This window comes from Quercus robur, chromosome 5 (assembly GCF_932294415.1).
Source record: "Quercus robur chromosome 5, dhQueRobu3.1, whole genome shotgun sequence".
Classification (NCBI taxonomy): domain Eukaryota; kingdom Viridiplantae; phylum Streptophyta; class Magnoliopsida; order Fagales; family Fagaceae; genus Quercus; species Quercus robur.
In genome coordinates this window covers 80745785-80762526 of record NC_065538.1, presented here as the reverse complement: position 1 = coordinate 80762526, position 16742 = coordinate 80745785, and the positions used below count along the sequence as shown (strand labels likewise).

The window sequence follows — 16742 nt, the reverse complement described above, 5'->3', positions numbered from 1 at the left end:
GGCGACTTGACCTCGCAACTGGGCTAAGTCACGAGTTCAAGCCGCGAGCTAACGGCCTGGCTAGCCTGGGATTTTTGTCCTGAAATGCAACAACTGGCATAACTCTTTAGCTCCCCTGCATGCTCCACACGTGTGCCAACTTTGGCGGCTTGCCAATTGTGAGTCACCCGCGAGTCTCTACATCCTTGCACAATCTTGAGCATTTCTTCACACTCTCTCACTCACTACCCTTACATAATTCCCACCTAAATACAGGGTTACTAATTGCTAAAATACAAGCAAATTTGGCACGAAATAAAGCCAACAAGATGGTTGATAAAATTCAACCTTACAGTGGCCAATTAAAAAATAATAAAAATTTTTAATTAGCATTTAAAAAATGCCATGTCAGCTTCTAAATAAAAAAAAATTATTATTAATCAATTTTAACGAAATTAAAAAAGAAAAAACAAAATTAAAAACAATAAAATATATCAATTCAGATCTAGTTCATTTTGAACAAGAACACACAAGACCACAATCACAAATTTAAACATCAACACAAGAACATAAAGCACGAACTCAGAACCAAACACAAAAAACACAAACTCAAATTTAAACATTAACACAAGATCACAAACACAAAGAACACAATAACAAACATAAACCAATTAAAAAGAGTAATTAAAATTTATTCTTTTTTTTTTCTTTTCATTAATTTTGGAAGAAAAAAGTAACATTTTCTTCACGTTCTTCGGAAAGAACATGAAGGTTGCCCAGAAAATTAAAATAATCAATGAAACCCATCCAACGTCACCAACGTGAGTCTACCTTTTTTTTTCTCTTCACTCTTCACCCTGTTGCTCTTTCCCCAGACCGAAGATGGTCATCTCACCTCTCTCTCCCGTCTCGACTATCTCACTCGGTGGCGAAGCTTAAAGGCAATGGAAAATTTTGAAGATGATGGCAAAGATGACAGAGCTTGAAGGCGATAGCGGCGATGGTAGATCTTGAAGGTGACAATGGTGATGGTAGAGTTTGAAGGTGACATTTTGCTCACCTGGGTTTGTTGCCGTGGGTCGTGGCTTTCGCTCACTAGGATTCGCTTGCCAAGGGTCGTGGCTTTCGCTCACCAAGATTCGCTTGCCATGGGTCGTGGCTTTTGATCACTGGAGTTTTCCGCTGTGGGTTGAATTGGTTTTGAGGCTTGGGTTTGAATGAGTTGTGGGTCTAATAGGTTGTGGTTCTTAGGTTGGTTTCAAAGTTTCGGTGGTGTGTAGTGTTGTTTCGGTGGTGGGTATAAATTTCAGTGGTTGTGGGTTATTGTTGGTGGTTGCAGGAGATGGGTATTTGGCAGTGATTTGTTCTGTGGGTTGGGATTTGGTTAGGTTTGGATTTGGAATTTCAGTTTGGTGTTACAATGGTGGGTTTGGGGGTTTGGTTTGGTGTTTTAGAGGTGGTAGTGGTGGTGTCGTTGTTGTTGTTTGGTTGGTTTGGTTGCAACCCATACCAATGTCAAACCCATCCAACGATCCACCCCCACCGACCACCGAACCAGCCACCATTTCACAACCATTGATTTTGGTCTAAAAGGTGAAAGAGAGAGGGAGATTTTGGTCTGAGAAAGAGATCTTTAGAGATTTTCATTTGGGTAAGCAAACCCAGATCTACAATCTCTCTCTCTTTACCCAACCTCCAACCCAATCGGCTCCCTCCAACCATTTCTTGAGAGTAAATGGTTTATGTTTGTTATTGTGTTCTTTGTGTTTGTGATCTTGTGTTAATGTTTAAATTTGAGTTTGTGTTTTTTGTGTTTGGTTATGGGTTTGTGTTTTATGTTCTTATGTTGATGTTTAAATCTGTGATTGTGTGTTCTTGTTCGAAATAAACTAGATCTAAATTGATGTATTTTATTATTTTTTTTTCTTTCTTAATTTTGTTAAAATTGATTAATAATTTTTTTTTATTAGAAGCTGACATGGCATTTTTTAAATGCTAATTAAATTTTTTTATTATTTTTAATTGGCCACGTCAGCATTTAATGTGCCAGCAATGCACTCAGTTTTTCACCTAAGTAATTTCTATTAGTGGGCTAACAGAAAGGACCAAAATGAAACACATTAATTGATTTAGGGACTAAAAGTGGTAAAATTAAAATGTAGGGACTAAAATGAAAAAAGCCAAAATGTAGGGACTAAAAGTGCATTCACGCCTAGAATATATATTGATCTCATATGCTTGGTTGGAAATCCATATAGTCTTTTAAACTTTAGAATGAGTTGTTTCTTTTCAACCTTTTCTTTTTGGATATAAGCAAAGCATATAGTAGATTGCATTCTAGTTTGTAAAAGCTATAATCAACTAGTAATAGATTGATTTATGAAAGTTGTTGAGATTTGCTGGACTGAGGTTAGCTGAAGAATAGCAAAAAGAGTTAGAAATCAAGCTCAGAAGAGTTGGCTAGGGGTAGGGATGGCAATTTATATCCGACCCGCAGATACCCGGCCCAGCCCGACCCTAATGGGCCGGATTTTACCCGGTCCAATAAATTATAGGGTCGGATCAGGGTTTTATCCATGCCCAACCCGAACCCGGACCCGACTCGTTTAAGGGTAAAATACCAAAATAACCCATCTATATATTTATATATATAAGTTAAAAAAAATCCTAATCCCATTTCACTCAGTCGCAACCCTCACATCACTCTCCTCTCCCACTCGGCTACTCTTACTTTCCTCACATCACTCTCCTCTCCCTAACCTCTGATCTCTGTCACCACCGGCCATCACGTGCACCTCCGCTCCGATCAGGCTGTTTTCTATCTTTCTCTCTTTCTCTTAATCTCACCTCACACGGTCTCACCCTCGCACTCACTCTTAAGCACCGCCGCCTAAGCTCTCAGCCTCTCACCACCATTCCAAGCTCTCACTCACTCTCAATCTCATCGCCGGCCCAAGCTCTCACTGTCGTCCCAAGCTTTCACCGCCGATCTGTTCTCTACTTCTCTAGTTCTCTTCAAATTTTTATTTTTTATTTTTTTTAACATCGTATTCAATCTGAGTCTGAGAATATGAGATGTTTGTTTCAATTTTTTTGTTTGGTGTTTTCTACTTAAACTATGGATTTCAACAGATGGGGTTGTGCTACTTCCAGTTATTGTAGTTTAAAGACTTGAAATTCTGAGACTTTGTGGTGTAACTGTAATATATTGTGGAAGAAATTGTGTATATTGTGTTTTGTGTTTGTTGAAAATGCAGTGCCTAAACGGAGATAGGAGACAAAAAAAAAAAAAGGTTATATGGGCTTGAATGCTTGAATCTAGGTGCAAAAATGAATTTGGGCAATTGGGCTTCATTCAAAATTTTTTTTTGGTTGAGCCACGATTTGGGCCGTGGATTGGGCCCAAATATGGTAGGGCTAAACGGGGCCACAGGGCCTGTGGGGCCAGGCAGGGCAGGTCTGGGCCTCGCATAAAAAACCTGTTTATTAAACGGGGCCGGGTTTGGCTAACTGGTCCAGGCCCGTGGGGCGGGGCCGGGTATGAAAAAACCTGCCTTGAACTCGACCTATTGCCATTCCTAGCTGTGGAGTTGGTCCAAGATAAATCAAAATGCCAAATTACCAATAAGCCAATCTCAGCCCATTTTCTGGACTCCTCATTTGCCAACTTAATCAAATGTTGTGGAAAAAAAAAAAAAAAAACTAGACACATAGAATTTACTTGATTCAGCAATATATCAACTTTTAAACACTTAGTATATATAATGGCATAGGCCAGAAACTACCACAAGTCCTAAACTAAGTATAACTTAATACCTGTTTGGATTTAGCTTATCGTGTTTGCGTTTTTTTTTTTTTTTTTTTTTGAAGCGCGTTTCTCTGGCTTTGGGCACTGTTCAGTGAGTCTCGTGCACTGTTCACGAGACTCACAAACCTCTTTTTTCAACAAAATTTTATTAAAAATAGATCTCACGACACCATTCATACATTTAAAAATTAGTTTGTTACAGTATTTTCAATTTTCAACAGAATAAGCGATATCCAAACACACTCTTAGCATATTTCCATCGGCTAAATTACTTGGGCCACACTTGTCTTGTCCTACGTGGTTAGGAGGACATGCATGTCCTTGCTATTCACGAAATTGCTATCGACTGATTATCAAAGTCAAGCCACAATTTCAACATCAAGCTATCAATTACTCAAGTAATACATGCTAAAGTATTCAAGAAAAAAAAAAAAAAAAAAAAAAAAAGTAATACATGCTAAAAGTTATCATGTCACTCTAGCCATCATTAAGTTGCTAAAATATTTTTCAAGTTGACAAAAAAAAAAAAGTTGACAAAATCCTTTACTGGAAATTGACACCGAGAATACCTTGGTGACTGTGTAAACTGGCTTGTTGACCTGATCCAACATCCATTTTGATAAGCGCGCTACTTTTTGGTTTGAAATATAAATATTCATAGACAGGGACCAGAGAGATAAGACTTCATAATTTTTTCTCTCTCTCTCTCTCTCTCTCTCTCTCTTTTCTTTTTTGTAAGGAGACTTCAGAATCCTCAATCAAACCAAATATCAATATATTTTTTCCAACCAAAAATAAAAGACCACTGCACACAAACATGGATGCTAAAAACATGGTCATGTCGTTGGTTCTGGTCATGCTTTTCTTCCAATTTTGCACTTCCGTTGACACCTTAACACCAGACCAATCCATCAAGGATGGCCAGTTTTTGATTTCCAACAAAAATAATTTTTCCTTAGGCTTCTTCAGTCCCGGCAACTCTAGCTACCGGTATCTTGGTATATGGTTTGTCAAAGTGGCAAATCAAACTATAGTGTGGGTGGCAAACAGGAATGATCCTATTATTGATTCCTCCGGAGTTCTCTCCATCAACCAGTATGGAAACCTTGTCCTCCATGACAGTTCTAACCGTCTTCTTTGGTCAACAAATGTGTCTATCCAGGGGACAACCTCCTCTGTTGCACAGCTTCAAGATTCAGGCAATCTGGTATTGTTCCAGGGAAATAACAAAAAGGTGATATGGCAAAGCTTTGATCATCCTACAGACACATTGCTTCCAGGAATGAGGCTTGGGTTGAATCAGATAACAGGGCTAGACAGGTTTTTGACATCTTGGAAGTCGCAAGATGACCCCGGAACTGGGGACTGCTTCTATAAGATGAATGCTACTGGCTCTCCACAATTCCTCTTGTATAAGGGTTCTTCGACTCTATATTGGCGGTCAGGTCCATGGCCGTGGCAAACATCAGCAGCAGCAGCAACAGTCTTATCGGGTTTAACGTGCGATTTTATTAACAACAAAGACGAGGTATCTTACGCATACTTTTTGGACGACCCCTCCATTATTTCTAGACTAGTAATTGACAACTCTGGATTGCTCCAGCACCTTATGTGGAATGATGGTGATCTGCAATGGAAGGAATTCTGGTCAGCACCTAAATACCAGTGTGACAACTATGGACGCTGGTTCAAATGGTAAATGTATTCCTGATTCGGATGACAGAATTAATAAGTTTGAGTGTACGTGTTTGACAGGGTATGAACCCAAGTCACCAAAGGATTGGTATCACAGAGATGGTTCTGAGGGGTGTGTAAGGAAGCAGTTGGGGTTTTCTATGTGTGGAAATGGGGAAGGGTTTGTGAAGGTGACACGTTTGAAGGGTCCAGTTTCATTCAATGCAGCGTGGATGTACATGAGTATGAGTAGCTCAGAATGCGAGCAGGCATGCTTGAGTAATTGCTCTTGCACAGCTTTTATCAGCATGAATATTGATGGGAAGGGGACCCGTTGCTTGGCGTGGTATGGTGAATTGATGGACATTGTGGAGACTACATATGAATGGTGGTGAAGGGGTAAAAATTGGCATGACGGACCTTCACCATGATGGGCTTGACGGATCTTAGCCCATGGGCCGAGAATAGGTAAGCCCAGGGCCTAGTAGGAAGCCTAACTTAAAATACTTGTTAGACACGCTTGACTGTAGTAGAATCCCAAAGGAAATCGGAACCCTAGTGCAAGGAGAATTCCGGAAGATATGCACGTTAATGAAAAACCCTCTCTACAAGGAAATGTCTTGTCCATAACGTTTGGGGTTACTTAAGAGGATTCCTATAAGGAAAAGACTTCTACATCAAGGAAGAGAGGCCAACCTTTTACTACTATAAAAGCCCCAATACCCTCACAAATCAAGGTACGCATAATTTTCCCTTCTCTAGCACTCTAGAGTTGAGAATACTTCTAACTTGACCTTCGGAGGGTATTTGGCCGGCACCACACCGGTGCCCTTTGTTAGATCACTTATTTCTTTTTGTAGGTCGCTATTTCGAGTCTGCGAGGATCGTGTAGCTCACTGGTGATTTTACGGCATCATCAGTTGGTGCCGTGTGTGGGGAAATCCAGTCGGATCATACATTGGATCTTATCTCCCTTTGGGGTTTGGATCACTACGCCGGCTCCTCTGGCTCGTCTATTCGAAGATCCGTCTATATAGATATTCCATTGTCTTTTCTCCTCCGCCACCTGGCCGTCTCCGAGAGTGAATTCGATGATGAAGTCAGCTACTACCTGCCCTTTTACGGCCATCCGCGGGTGGTATTGGATGTCAAATTCTCTCAGCTCTACTGCCCACAAAGCCATTCTTCCTGCTGCTTCTGGGCTACTCATGGCTTTTCTTAATGGCTTGTCCGTTAAGACAACGATGGTATGCGCTTGGAAGTATGACTCAAGTCTTCGCGCCGCAATTATCAACGCGAAAGCGAACTTCTCCATCTAAGGGTATCTCTCTTCTGCCCCTCGGAGTGCTCGGCTAGTAAAGTAGACTGGTTTCTGAGATCCATCCTCCTCTCGTACCAAAGCTGCGCTTACAGCAACTTGTGAAACAGCTAAATATAGGTAAAGCTCTTCTCTCGACATGGATGGACTGAGCAACAGTGGAGATGAGAGATATGCCTTTAAGTCATTGAATGTTGTCTGGCATTCATCCGTCCACTCGAATGATTTCCTTAGAGTGCGGAAGAAGGGTAGACACTTGTCTGTCGCCCTTGAGACGAACCTGTTTAAGGCTGTAATCTTTCTGTTCAAACTTTGGACCTTCTTAACCGTCCTTGGTGGCTCTAACTCCATTATGGCCTGCACCTTCTCTAGGTTGACCTCTATTCCTCTTTGGGACACCATGAAGCCCGAGAATTTCCCGGCCGTCACTCCGAACGCGCACTTGTTTGGATTCAGCTTCATGTTGAATGATCGGAGTGTGTCAAATGTCTCCCTGAGGTTGTCTAGGTGATCAACTTCATGCAGGCTTTTTACCAACATGTCGTCAACATAAACCTGTACGTTTCTGCCAATCTGGTGTGCGAACATCTTGTTCAATAGCCTTTGGTATGTTACCCCAGCATTTTTAAGTCCGAAAGGCATCACCTTGTAGCAGAATAATCCCTGACTTGTAACGAAGGAAGTCTTCTCTTGATCAGATTCGTCCATCCTGATCTGGTTGTAGCCTGAGAAAGCGTCCATAAAACTTAGGGGTTGGTGTCTCGCAGTTGAATCTACCAGGGTATCTATCCGTGGGAGCGGGTAGCTGTCTTTAGGGCAAGTCTTGTTGAGGTCCGTGAAATCTACGCACATCCTCTAGTTTCCGTTGGCCTTTTTAACCATGACGACGTTTGCCAACCAATCGGGGTAATATACTTCCCGGATGAAACCTGTCTCTAGTAACTTTCGAACTTCCTCAGCTATGGCCTTGTCCCGCTCCTGTGCGAAGACTCGTTTCTTTTGTCAGATTGGAGGGAATGAGGGCGACACATTTAACTTGTGGACTATGACTGAAGGGTCGATTCCTGGCATGTCTTCATGACTCCAGGCGAACACGTCTCGGTTATCTCTGAGGAAAGTCGTGAGCGTTTGGCGCACCGGCCAACTAGCTAGTGTGCCAATTTTAGTCGTCCGTTCTGGCCATGTGTCATCAAGTCACACCTCTTCCAGCTCTTCAACCGACTTTGCTAGTGCTCGTTGCTCTCCGATACACATTGTTTGCTATTGATCCTCCATTTCTAACATGGCAATATAGCATTCCCGTGCTGCTATTTGATTTCCTCGCAGTTCTCCCACCCCATACTCCGTCGGGAACTTAATCATCAAGTGGTATGTTGAAGTCACCGCCTTCCAGGAATTGAGAGTGGGCCGTCCGAGAATGGCATTGTAGGCAGACGAGCAGTCGACTACGAGAAACATTACCTCCTTAGTGATCTGCTGAGGATAGTCACCTGTAGTCACAGATAGTGTTATTGCACCCAAGGGGAACACGTTCGTTCCCCCAAATCCCACGAGTGGGGCATTCGTTGGGGTTAACCGTTCTCTGTCAATCCTCATTTGCTGGAATGCCGGGTAATATAGGATGTTCGCTGAGCTGCCGTTGTCGACGAGGACCCGATGCATGTTATAATCCCCTATTTGCAAGCTGACCACAAGTGTGTCAGCATCTTAGGTACGGATGCTGTAAGTTGGACGCTATGGACCATTCTGAGGTAGGTTTTGCGGGCTTTTTTGGAAGATCCAGCTGTGGTTGTGCCCCTTACAATCATTCTTATGTCCCCTATAGATGGTCTAGGGCGCTCGTTCTCCCGTCGTGGGGCCTGTTCCTGGGGCGGATCGGTTCTTCCTTGCTAACGAACCTTTGTAGCTTCCCTTGTCTAATAAGGGCCTCAATCTACTGTTTCAGATTGTAGTAGTTCGCTATGTCGTGCCCGTGGTCACGGTGAAAGCGATAATACTTGTCCCTTGGCCTCTTGTTGGGAGCTCCCTTTAGATTACCAGGGAACGTCAGTGCTCCTTCATCTTTGATCAGCATCAAGACTTGATCTATCGGGGTGGTTAATGGGGTGAAGTTGGTGAACTTTCCAGTGGGGGGTCTAGGGTGCCTTTCATCTCGTTGATCTCTGGTTCTAGCAACCTTTCGCCCCCTATCCTGTCGTGTGTCCTCCTGTCTCTCCCTCTTCCTGGGCTTCTCCTTGCGGGCTAGCAATGCATCTTCTGCGTTCATGTATTTGGTGGCTCTGTAGAGTATGTCCGACATGGTCTTTAGGTCATTCTTGTATAAAGAAAACAAAAACTTACCCTTCCGCAATCCGTTAGTGAATGCAGCTACGAGTATCTTATCGACCGCTTCTTCAATTGAAAGGGCCTCCTTGTTGAAACGAGTTATGTAGGACCGCAGCGTCTCGTCTTCTCGCTGCTTGATGCTCATTAAGCACGCGGTGGAATTTTTGTACCTATTTCCCCACAACCAACAACGAGGCAGAATACGAAGCCTTGGTGGCAGGGCTAGACCTCGCAAAGGCTGCGGGTGCAGAAAACATGGTCGTACACTACGATTCACAGGTGGTAATGAGTCAGATCAATGGGGACTACGAGTGCAAGAATGATAGAATGAAGAGGTATCTAGAAGAAGTAAAATACCGAATCAGCGACCTTGAAGTCAAATTCGTTCAGATCCCAAGGGAAGAAAATGAATGTACCGACCATCTAGCAAAAGCCGCATCAGCCGAGTTTATGCTTGTCCCCGAACAGGTATTATCATTCGTCCAACTCTCCTTACTTATCGATGATGGAATAAGTATGCAGGAAGTAGACTCTGAATGCAATTGAACTATGCCATTGATATCCTACCTAAAAACCGGCGTGTTACCGGACGAGAAGGGTGCCGCAAGAAAGTTGAAGGTCCAGGCATCACGGTTTGTGCTGATGAAAGACGTCTTATATAAAAAAGGGTTCTCTTGACCATACCTGAGGTGTTTAGGCCACGAGGAAGCAAATTACGTAATGAGAAAAGTACATGAGGGTATCTACGGAAACCACTCAGGCGCATGATCATTAGTACACAAGTTGATCCGAGCAGGATACTACTGGCCTACAATGCTGAAGGACGCACAAGCTTATGTCAAGTCCTGTGACAAATGCCAGAGGTTCAGCAATTTCATCAGACAACCGTCCGAAGAACTGACCCCTATGACGGCACCCTGGCCGTTCGCACAATGGGGACTGGATATCATGGGCCTATTCCCGACGGCGATCAGGCAGCTAAAATTCCTGGTAGTTGGCATAGACTACTTCACTAAGTGGGTAGAAGCGGAAGCCTTAGCCACCATCACGGAGAAGAACATCCGAAGTTTTGTCTGGAGGAATATCATATGCAGGTACAGGATACCCAGAGTACTAGTTTCTGACAACGGTAACCAATTCGACAACAGCAAATTCAGAGACTTCTGCTTGAAATTAGGGATCAAGAATCACTACTCGTCGCCCACACACCAGCAGGCAAATGGGCAAGTTGAAGTCACGAACAGGTCCTTGCACAAGATAATCAAGACCCGGTTCGAGGGGGTAAAGGGTATTTGGCCAGACGAACTACCGAGCGTCCTATAGGCATACCGGATCACGACAAGAACACCCACTAGAGAGACACCATTTCGACTTGCATATGGAACTGAAGCTGTCATTCCCGCAGAAGTGGGGCTCACGAGCTCTCGAGTGGAGAGCTACGACGAAGATAAGAACGAAGAAGCCATGCGCCTCCAGCTCGACCTAGTGGACGAAGTCAGAGCGGCAGCAGAGCAGAGATTGGCGCGTTATCAGAATCTTATGGCAAAACACTACAACACCAAAGCATAGGGACTTTCAGGTTGGTGATCTTGTACTACGAAAAGTAATGGGTTCCGCTAAAGATCCTTCGCAAGGAAAGCTCGGCCCTAACTGGGAAGGACCCTACAGGATCGTGTCATGGCAGAGGAAAGGCACCTACCACCTCGAGACGATGGACGGACAAAAGCTGCAGCACCCACGGAACACGGAGCATCTACGGAAATACTACCAGTAGAGATAATATGAGAAACAGCAATGATCCCCAATTTCCCAGTTTATTTAATTTTAGCTACAATTACTAGTTTTCCTTTAATAATTTTTGCTACAATATTTTGTGCCTTTTTAAGCCCAAGGGGGCAGGTACTTTTCCTACAAACGCATTTTCTTTTTTTAAAAAAAGGAATTATTCAGACACAACCGTGTTTTTCTACTTAAATTCTCAAAAAAGGACGGATAACCGTGGGTGTAGATGACTACCAAAGTCCACAAAGTGGATGGATCACCCATAGGGTGAGAATAATTTCAAAGTCCACAAAATGGACGAATCACCCACAGGGTGAGAATATTTACAAAGTCCACAAAGTGGACAGATCACCCACAGGATGAGAATAATTTCAAAGTCCATAAAGTGGACGGATCACCCACAGGGTGAGAATATTTACAAAGTCCACAAAGTGGTCGGATCACCCACAGGGTGAGATTAATTTCAAAGTCCACAAAATGGACGGATCACCCACAAGGTGAGAATATTTACAAAGTCCACAAAGTGGACGAATCATCCACAGGGTGAGAATATTTACAAAGTCTACAAAGTGGATGGATCACCCATAGGGTGAGTATTTACAAAGTCCACAAAGTGGACGGATCACCCACAGGGTGAGAGTATTTACAAAGTCTGCAAATTGGACGGATCATCCATAGGGTGAGAATATTTACGAAGTCCACAAAGTGGACGGATCATCCATAGGGTGAGAATATTTACAAACTCCACAAACTGGACGGATCACGCATAGGGTGGAGATATTTGTAGTCCACAAAGTAGACGGACCACCCATAAGGCGGATATAATCGCCAAGTCCACAAAATGGACGGGTCACAAATAGGTTAAATTTATTACAAACCCCAAAAAAGTGGACAGACCATCTATAAATTGAAAACTCCACAAAATTAACGAATCATCCTAAACGGGTGACAATAAAGTCCATAAATACACGGGTGACGACTAGCCCATAAAACGAACGGGTAACAACTAGTTCTAAATAGACGGATACAAGCCCGTCAACTGCATGGATCACCCCTCTAGGTGAAAATTACAAGTCCACAATGAAAGAAGGAATAAACTACAAGGGCGCTTCATCCAAAAACTAAAACTATGCAAGTCCATAAAGATGGCCAGTTCTTCGAACAACTTAAGAGGATGGATATTTATGCAACTTTCAAATAATAAAGATTAATAAAACAGGCATAAAAATTAGGAAATAAAACATTGACGGATAAAACCCTCAGAGGGTAATTGTATAATACACAAAATTAAGGACGAATTGTTCTAAAAAAAAAAACTGTCTACTTTTTAGGGTCCGCATCTTGGACATTCTTTGCTGGAGTTGACTCTCGGTCGCCTTGAGCCGCCTCCTTCGCGAATAGGTCGTCTGTGTTCTCTGAGGCGACGGGCAAAGCAGACGTCTGGCCTTGGTCCTTAACAACTATCATGGACACATCTAGTTCAGGATAGGCTTTCTTAACTTGACGGAGGGTGTCGTCAAAACCCTGCAGGAATGAGTCCCCCAGCTCGGTCAATAAAGCGTCGGAATCACGATATTGACGGACCGCTACCTCCTTAGCCTGACGGAGCTTTTCCTTCAGGTCTTGGATCTCCTTTTCTTTGACCTCCAAGGCCTTCCCCGCCTCATCCGTCTTTTCCTCTAGCTCTTTCCTAACCCGCTCAGAAAGGTCAAACTTCTTCTCCATAGTGGACTTCCACTTGTTGAGTTGACCCAGCTCGTCTTCCGTCTGCTTTGCCTTTGCTCGCACACGTACCAGGGCCGCTTCACGGTTAAGGCACCGATCCATTAGGCCTTTCATCATGACAAGGGACTGGAACAAACAAGTTAAGGGTGTTAGACAAAAACTAGATGGGGTGGACGGGAGAAAATTGACGGACAAAAAATTACCTGTGCAACAACAAAGAGACCCGTCTCCCCCATTGCCTCCGTCGAGTGATTGCCCAAATCCTCGTAGTCCTCCGACGAAAGGATAGATGAAAGCTTCTCCAGGGCATACTTGGAGTCGTCACGAAGGAGAGGAGGAGGCTTTTCTTGGCTTGTGGACGGGGCCTTCATTAAACCCTTGCTCGACCCATGCTTTACTGGGGTGACGGTCTTCACACCCTCAGCCATCAACCCTATGACGGGTTCCAGAGAGACCTTCTGCTGCTTAAGTGGACGGTCAGATTTGGACGGAGGCTTTCTTTTTATCAACGGAGCCGTCCCCTTAGGAACCACCTCACCGGACTCTTTTCTTTTGGCAGCATTTGATTTTATCAGCGCTCTCCTCTTAGTATCGTCCATCTCTACAAGGAAGGACGGGTAAAGTTATTAACTGAGTTGAAGCCATTTATGCAAAATAAAGGTTGACGGACTTACGTCTGTGAACTTTTTCGTTATATCTGACGGCTTCCGGAGTGGGTTCAGGACCGCCACAATACCAGTGGATGGTATTTGGATTTACCAACTTCGCCCAAGTTCTTTCCTCCAGCTTGGTCTTTTGAAAAATCTTCTCGAGGAAACTAAACTCCTCAACACTAACTTGTGGACACCGTCTACCTGCAAAAAAGGACAGTTAAAAGAGGAATCATAATTGAGCGAATATATAAAGAGTTTACAAATTAGGACGGATGCATACGAGATGGATCTAACACTCCACAGGTTGTGTCGACAGGCATATATTCTGTCTCCCCTGGACAACCCATCCACCCGTCGCCCTCTAGAAAGAAGTAACGACTCTTCCAGTCTCTATTTGAGTCGGGTGTTTCAAAGATGACCTTCAACAATGGACTCCTACTGGCAAAACTATACATTCTCCTTGACCTGTCAATTTCATCTGGACGGTAGCAATGAAGAAATTCACGCACCGTCAGCCTCCTGGCACCGTCTGTCATAGCACCATAGAAAATCTCCATTGCTATGAAGACCTCTAAGCATTCGGGGATATCTGGGTGACGGACAGACCCAAATACTTTAGAAGTTCTCTATGCAAGGTACTTAATGGAAACCTAAGTCCCGCCTTCAGCATTTGTTCGTACACTCCGACACCGTCTACCCCCTCATAATAACATTTCTCTGATACGTAGGGTAGACGGATTGAAATGAAGTCTGGAATTTGAAAAATGGACATAAATGTGCTGAAGTGTTTCTCCTTGATGACGGATGTGAATTTATGCACCGTCCATTCTGGTAGCATGATGAACTCCCTAAGTCCATCAGCACCAATGACGGATCTCAATGGCTGATCCTCGCCGTCATCAAAAATATCCTCTAGCTCAACCATCTCCATATCCTCATTTGTTGAGGACGAGGAAGAGGCGGATGGACTCCTCTCTTCGCCCAGACTCTCTTGGTCTTTATGACCAGACGGGTATACTTCCTCGTAATCCGCCCCGTCACGAACTACTGACTGATTACTTGACGCACTAGACATTGCCTACAAGTGAGGACAAAACCTAAGACTGACGGATCTAGGAGTGTTGACGGATGTGTATGAAAGTCGAACAAAATGAAAAGCACAAATGCAAGACTTGTAAAATGATAATAATACTCACCAAGTATGAGTAACTAAAGGTCGATTGTTGTATAGATGACGGGTACAGATATTCGACGGAAAGCTCTCTGACAAGAATGACGATGGCGCTCTGACAATATGTTTTAGCTGGAAAATGGAGAAATGAGGGAGGAGAAGTGTAATATATATATATATATATATATATATATATATGTGAAATGCACGGAAGACGAAGCGATGCTTTGATCCGGGACAAAATCCAATCAAAACGTGACACGTGTCGTACCTCATAAATGCTTGACATTCTGTCAACAAATGATCGCAGTTCTTGTCATCCTCTTGGAAGACGGTCTACTCCAAGAACTTTCAACCGTCAAAGAACCTTCCACCGTCAAAGAACCTTCAACCGTCAAAAAGTCTTAAACCGTCAAACCCAAATAATATTTAACCGTCACCCTATTAGTCCGTCCACCCAATCATGATGGACCAAAGGGTGAAGGGGGCAGCTGAAGGGGTAAAAATTGGCATGACAGACCTTCACCATGATGGGCTTGACAGATCTTAGCCCATGGGCCGAGAATGGGTAAGCCCAGGGCCTAGCAAGAAGCCTAACTTAAAATACTTGTTAGACACGCTTGACTGTAGTAGAATCCCAAAGGAAATCGGAACCCTAGTGCAAGGAGAATTTCTGAAGATACGTGCGTTAATGAAAAACCCTCTCTAGAAGGAAATGTCTTGTCCATCACGTTTGAGGTTACTCAAGAGGATTCCTATAAGGAAAAGACTTCTACATCAAGGAAGAGAGGCCAACCTTCTCCCACTATAAAAGCCCCAATACCCTCACAAATCAAGGTACGCATAATTTCCCCTTCTCTAGCACTCTAGAGTTAAGAATACTTCTAACTTGACCTTCAGAGGGTATTTGGCCGGCACCACACCGGTGCCCTTTGTTAAATCACTTCTTTCTTTTTGTAGGTTGCTATTTCGAGTCTGCGAGGATCGTGCAGCTCATTGGTGATTTTACGGCATCATCAAGTGGGATCTAAATGTACGTGTGGATGCAAAGGAGTTAGGTAGCCTTCTCTGGTTGCTAGCATTTTTTGTAAACTTTCCTTTCTGCTTATCTCAATTTTCGGAACGTGGACTCATGGTTTATTTGTTTTTGTTTTTTTTTGTTTTTTTTGTTTTAAATTTTTTGTGTTTTCCTTCAGCTACTCACACAAGGAAGTCCAAAGGTTTTCTTGGCAACAAGAGGAAGCTGGTTATTACAATATTGTATGTTGCTGTGCCATTGTTTCTGGCATCCTTAATAGCCTTTACGTGGCTAATGAAGAAGAGGAAAACTAAAGGTAACAAAATTGCTTCCATTGTTTTGTCACACACGCATATATATCCTCCACGTGAGGTATATAAGTGGTCAATTGCGAAATTATAGTGAGCAATGTCTATCAATGTGTTTTAGGACAGTGAAGAGAAGCTTGCATGATCAATCCAATGATTTTACCAGTACCAAAGCCTCTTTGGATGGTAGTGAGCTTAAGGACGGTAGTAGACATCCAGATTTATTGATTTTTGATCTAAGTTGCATAGTTGCTGCAACTGAAAATTTCTGTGTCCAACAAACTTTGGCAAGGTGGTTTTGGCTCTGTTTTTAAGGTACAGTTACAATTCTTGAACTCAATTGCTTAAAACTAATAGTTATGACTTACTAGTAAGCTTAATTTTGAATCACGAATTTAGGGTCAATTATCTAGTGGACAACAGATAGCTGTAAAAAGGCTATGCAAGAGTTCAAGACAAGGAACAGAAGAATTCAAAAATGAAGTTATGCTGATTGCAAAACTTCAACATAGAAATCTTGTCAAGCTTTTTGGCTGTTGTGTTCAGGAGAAAGAAAAGATGTTGATTTATGAGTACATGCCCAACAAAAGCTTGGACTCCTTCATTTTTGGTATGTCTTCTTTCTAAAGATCTATTATGCATTCATTTGTCTTATTCTCCTTTATTATATATGTTCAAAGAATATTTTTGAAGTACATAAAACCACATATTTTGAGTACACTAGAGAAAAATTTTGTTGTAGATCATAAAAGAAGTTCATTGTTGAATTGGAGGAAACGCTTTGAAATCATTATTGAGATTGCTCGTGGGATTTTGTATCTTCATCAAGATTCAAGATTAAGAATTATTCATAGGGATCTTAAAACCAGCAATATTTTACTAGATGCTGAGCTAAACCCCAAAATTTCGGATTTTGGAATAGCTCGTATATTCAAAGGGGATCAAATTCAAGATTAGACAACTAGAGTTGTTGGAACATAA

At 42.8% G+C, this 16742-nt stretch overlaps 1 pseudogene; it reads left to right on the top strand.

Moving 5' to 3' along the window:
• Positions 1-4280: 4280 nt before the first annotated feature.
• On the top strand, positions 4281-16742 carry LOC126728805 (G-type lectin S-receptor-like serine/threonine-protein kinase RKS1; annotated as a pseudogene).